The 6,322-nt window shown below is 38.5% G+C and overlaps 1 long non-coding RNA gene across 4 annotated transcripts in view; it reads left to right on the top strand.

Moving 5' to 3' along the window:
- The window catches only part of LOC115943001 (uncharacterized), a 204,248-nt gene that overhangs the window by 151,710 nt on the left and 46,216 nt on the right, over positions 1-6,322 (top strand). The gene's annotated exons all lie outside the window — the stretch shown is intronic.

Here is a 6,322-nt window from a genome sequence, read left to right as displayed (position 1 = left end):
CAGGAAACGACAGATGTTGGCGGGGATGCAGAGAAAGGGGAACTCTCCTACACTGTTGGTGGGAATGCAAGCTGGTGCAGCCACTCTGGAAAATAGTATGGAGGTTCCTCAAAAAGTTGAAAATAGAGCTACCATATGATCCAGCAATTGCAGTACTGGGTATTTATCCCAAAGATACAAATGTAAGGTTCCGAAAGGGTACATGCACCCCGATGTTTATAGCAGCAATGTCCACAATAGCCAAACTGTGGAAAGAGCCAAGATGTCCACTGACAGATGAATGGATAAAGAAGATGTGGTCCATATATACAATGGAATACTATACAGCCATCAAAAGGAATGAAATCTTGCCATTTGCAATGACGTGGATGGAACTGGAGGGTGTTATGCTGAGTAAAATAAGTCAATCAGAGAAAGACAAGTATCATATGACCTCACTGATATGAGGAATTCTTAATCTCAGGAAGCAAACTGAGGGTTGCTGGAGTGGTGGGTGGTGGGAGGGATGGGGTGGCTGGGTGATAGACATTGGGGAGGGTATGTCTATGGTGAGCACTGTGAATTGTGCAAGACTTTTGAATCACAGAGCTGTACCTCTGAAACAAATAATACATTATATGTTAAAAAAAAAAGAAGAAGATAGCAGGGAGGAAGAATGAAGGTGGGGAAATCGGAGGGGGAGATGAACCATGAGATTTGATGGACTCTGAAAAACAAACTGAGGGTTCTAGTCGGGAGGGAGGTGGGAGAATGGGTTAGCCTGGTGATGGGTATTAAAGAGGGCACGTTCTGCATGGAGCACTGGGTGTTTTACACAAGCAATGAATCATGGAACACTACATCAAAAACTAATGATGTAATGCATGGTGATTAACGTAACATAATAATAAAAATAAATAAATAAATAAATAAATAAATAAATAAATAAATAAATAAAAATAAACAAAAAAAAAGAAATGTAAGAAGAGATTACAACCGATGTCACAGAAATACAAAGGATCATAAACTACTATGAACAGCTAAATGCCAACAAACTGGATAACCTGGAAGAAATGAATAAATTCCTAGAAACACATAACCTATCAAGACTCAGTCATGAAGAAACAGGAAGCCTGAACAGACCTGTGACTAGTATGGAGATTGAATTAGCAATTTAAAACCTCCCAACAAAGACAAGCGCAGGAGCAGATTGCTTTACTGGTGAATTCTACCAAATATTTAAAGAATTAATGCCAGTCCTTCCTAAATTCTTCCAAGACATGGAAGAGGCGGGAACATTTCCAAATCCATTTTATGAGGGCAGAATTATCCTGATACCAAAGCCAGACAAAGACATCATAAGAAAACAACAGGCCAATATACCTAATGAATATAGGTGAAAAATCTTCAGCAGAATACTAGCAGAAACCAAATTCAACAGCACATTAAAAGGATCATACACCATGACCATGTGGGATTTATCCCTAGGATGCAAGGATGGCTCAACATATGCAAATCAAATAATGTAATACAGCACAGTAACAGAATAAAGGATAAAAATCACATGATCATCTCAATAGAGGCAGAAAAAACATTTGACAAAATTCAACACCTTTTCATGAGAAAAGCTCTCGATAAACTGGAATAGAAGAAAAGTACCTCAACATAATAAAGACCATATATGAAAAACCCACAGCTAAGACATCATACTCAATGGTGAAAAATGGAAGGCTTTTCCTCTAAGACCAGGAACAAGACAAGGGTGCCCACTCTTGCCACTTCTATTCAGTGTAGTACTAGAAGTCCTAGCCAGAATAATTAGGCCACAAAGAGAAATAAAAGATATCCAAATAGGAAAGGAAGAAGTAAAATGTCCTTGTTCTCAGATGGCATGATCGTATATATAGAAAACCCTGAAGACTCCATTAAAAAAACTGTTATAACTAATGAGCAAATTCAATAAAGTTGCAGGACACAAAATCAACATACAAAAATTAGTAGAACTTATGTATACTAATACTGAACTATCTGAAAATTAGAAAAACAATTCCATTTCCAATAACACCACAAATAATAAAATACTTAGGAATAAACTTAACTAAGGAGGTAAAAGACTTGTATACTGAAAACTACAAAACATTGAAAAAAATTAGGGGTACCTGGCTGGCTCAGTTGGTAGAGCATGTGACTCTTGATCTTGGGGTTGTGAGTTTGAGCCCCATATTGGGCATAGAGATTACTTTAAAAAAAGAAATAAATTCAAGAAGACACAAATAAATGAAAAGATAGCCTGTATTCATGGATCGGAAGGATTAATATTATTAACATGTTCATATTACCCAAAGCAGTCTACAAATTCAATGCAATCCCTACCAAAATCCCAATGGCATTTTTTTATAGAAATGGTAAAAAAAATTCTGCAATTCAAATGGCACCACAAAAGACCACAAGTAGCCAAATCAATCCTGAGAAAGAACAAAGCTGGAGGCATCACATTTCCTGATTTCAAAATATAATTCAAAGCTACAGTAATCAAAATGGTATTGTACTGGCATCAGGGCATACACACAGACAAATGAAATAGAATAGAGGGCCCAGAAATAAATCCACACATATACAGTCAACTGATCTTTGAAGTGGGTATCATAAATACACAATGGGGAAAGGATGGTCATTTCAACAAATGGTGTTGGGAACACTGGATATCCACATTGCTAAAAAATGAAACTGACCCCCATCTTACACATACAGAAAAATGGACTCAAAATGGGTTAAACACTTAACCTGAAACTGTAAAACTTCTAGAAGATAACATAGGAGAAAAGCTTCATTAGTCTTGACAGTGATTTCATGGATATGACACCAAAAGCACAGGCAACCATACCAAAAATAAACAAATGGGACTACATCAAATAAAAAACTTCTGTGTATCAAATATAACAAGCAACAGAGTGGAAAGATAACCAACAGAATGGAAGAAAGCATTTACAAACTCTCTCTCTGATATGGGGTTCATCTCCAAAATATATAAAGAAACTCCACAACTCAATAGCAAAACAAAATAAAACAAAACAAACAACAACAACAACAAAAGTCCCTAATAATTATTTAAAAATGGACTAAGGACTTGAAAGGACATTTTTCCAAAGACATACAATGGCCATACATGGCCATACATGGCCAACAGGTATATGAAAAATGCTCAACATCACTAATCATCATGAAAATACAAATCAAAACCACAATGATGTATCACCTTGCACCTGTTAGGGTCGCTTTTATCAAGAAAGCTAAAGACAGTGAATGTTGGCAACGATGTAGAGGAATTGGAAGTCTTGCACACTGTTAGTGGGAATGCAAAATGGTACAGCTGCTATGGAAAACAGTATAGGTTTCTCAAGAAATTTAAAATAGAACTGTCATATGATTTAGCAATCCCACATCTGGGCATTTATCCAAAAAATTGAAACCAAGATCTCAAAGAGATATTAGCACTGCCGTGTTCATTGCAGCAATATTCACAGTAGCCAAGAGGTGGGAACAACCTAAATGTCCACTGACGAATGGATAATGAAAATGTATACACACGCAACAGAATACTATTCAGCCTTTAAAAAGAAGGAAATTCTGCAATATGCAACCACATGGATGAACCTTGAGGGCATTATGCTAAGTGAAATAAAGCATTAACAGAAAAATACAAATACTGCATGATTCCATTTATATGTAGTATCTAAAATAGTTAAATTCATAGAATCAAAGGATAGACTAGTGGTTGCCGGAACTGAAAGGAGGAATAAATAGGGAGTTACTGATCAAGGGGCATAAAGTTTCAGTTAAGCAAGATGAGTAAGCTTTAGAGATCTACTGTACAACATTGTACCTATAGCCAACAATATTATATTACACACTTAAAATTTTGTTGAGAAGATAGATTTCATTATAAGTGTTCTTATCACAATAAAATAAGTTTTTATTTAAAAGACTAACATCCATTGTATATATGGACCACATCTTCTTTATCCATTCATCTGTTGAAGGGCATCTTGGCTCTTTCCACAGTTTGGTATTAAGGAGGGCACATACTGCATGGAGCACTGGGTGTTATACGAAAACAATGAATCATGGATCACTACATCAAAAACTAATGATGTACTGTATGGTGACTAACATAACATAATTAAATTAAATTAAATTAAATTAAATAAATAAAAGACTAACATCCAGGATGCCTGGGTGGCTCAGTTGGTTAAGCCTCTGCCTTAGGCTCAGGTCATGATCCCAGGGTCCTAGGATAGAGTCCCGCATCACGCTCCTTGCTCAGCGGGGAGCCTGCTTCTCCCTCTGCCCTTCCCCTGCTTGTGCACTCTCTCTCTCTCTCTATCTGACAAATAAATAAATAAAATCTTTTTAAAAAAAGACTAACATCCAATAATATGAATCCTAGGCTATCATTGAGTGTCTACAATATGCTAAATGCTTTTATTTGTCTTAATTATACCCAAAAAGCATCCATGCAAGGTACACATTATTATTCTCATTTTACAGGTATTTAAATCAAGACCAGAGAGATTAAGTTATTTCTCCCAAGTCATAAAGCTAACAAGTGGTCAGAGTGGGGATTAGAACCTAGGTCTTGCTGGTTCGAAGGCCCTACTTTCTACCATGCCATACTGCCTGTGGTATCCCCTAAAACTTTCCTGCTGTGATGCCTGGGGTCCAGTACATGGAGCCTTGCTCTGCCTTAGGCATCTGAGAGGAAACCACTGAGTAAGGCAGGAAGAAGGAAGATGGAACAGCAGGAAGAGCCTAAGCTGTGGGCTGACCTCAGCCTCACCACTCTGCCCTTTCTAGGCCTCCAATGACACAAATGGGAGCCTGGGTCCAAATTTAAAACCTGTGAAACCTGCAGATTGCAAAGAGTAGGGTCTACATTGTGCAGTGACATTTCAGTTATTCCAAGGTCACCTAAGAGAATCATAAAGTCAGCAACCTCAGAAAGACCTCTGAAAAGCTGAAATAATCCTTCATCTCCTGCCTTTCTTTCCCAGAGGGCCCTGCAGACTTTGCACACAGTCTGTCTTACACTCACATGTCTAACAAGCTCTGCTGCCAAGTCTCTCTGCCTGTGGCACATAGAAGCAGCACATTAGGAAGAGAGGACCAGAGCTACTAGAAATGAGGCTAACAGACATCAGAAATGGCCACTGACAGTGAGGGCGGAAGCAGCAATACAGTATAAAGCAGGTTCAAATGCAAGAAGTTTAGCCACTTGGAATTGTTTATTGCAGGAACAAAAAGTACAATGATGCTAGGTAAATGAGGTATTCCTGGACTTCCTTTGCCAACTGTGAATTCTCAGGGTACCTCTAGAAAGAACTGAGCCTGTCCTCTGGACCTGAGCACTTTGCTCAAAACTCAGGAGTATTAGGGTACAAGTGGAAGAAATCATTTGCCATCTTCATACGTGGGGATTTACTACTGATCGCTGTTAGAAGGACAATGAACTCCAATGTTCTGACTGAAGCAAGGTTAAGTGATGGCTTCCCATTCCTTAATTCAATCCAGTATTTGAATACAGCGCTTAATGGGGGAGCCAAATGGCCTCAGCTAGAGCTGGGAATAGGGAGGTAAACTCAGTACCTCCTTGCCTCAGTCAGGAGCAGGACTGGCCAATAGGCCAATAACTTAATGTACTGAGTTGAATAGTGTCCTCCCAAAGTTCATGCCTGCCCTAAACGTGTGAATATGGTCTTATTTGGAAATAGGGTCTTTGCAAATGTGATTAGTTAAGATGAGATCATACTAGATTAGGGTGGGCCCTACTCCAATAACTGGTGCCCTTCTAAGAAGAGAAAACAGAGACCCAGACACAGGATTGCCAGCAACAACCAAAAGCTAGGAAGAGGCAAGGAAAGATCCTCCTCTATAGCCTTCAAAGAGAGCATGGTCCTGCTGATGCCTCGATTTTAGACTTCTAGTTTCCAGAAATGTGAAGGAATAAATTTCTCTTGTTTTCAGCTGCCCAGCTGGTGGCATTGTATTATGGCAGCCCTAGGAAACTAATGCAGTCTTTTGTAAATCAGTGCAGAGTCCAAACAGTACTAGTAAAGGACTCCTGAGAGTTAAACCAATTTGGACCACTAGTTAAGATGGATTTTAAGTTTACACTTTGAGACACCCCACCAAAACATGGCAAGTATATACTATAAAGAGAATTTAAAAGGCACAACTGCACTAAAAAAATAAAATAAATATCTCAGTGGACCAAAAATGGAACATAAACATACCTGCTAAGCAGGAATGAAGCCACAGCCAGTTGAGGTCTGGATCTAGATGCAGA

The sequence above is a fragment of the Leptonychotes weddellii genome, chromosome X, assembly GCF_054177405.1.
Source record: "Leptonychotes weddellii isolate Sample4059 chromosome X, ASM5417740v2, whole genome shotgun sequence".
Classification (NCBI taxonomy): domain Eukaryota; kingdom Metazoa; phylum Chordata; class Mammalia; order Carnivora; family Phocidae; genus Leptonychotes; species Leptonychotes weddellii.
The sequence above is the reverse complement of the archived record's forward strand: the minus strand, read 5'-3'. Positions and strand labels throughout refer to the sequence as shown.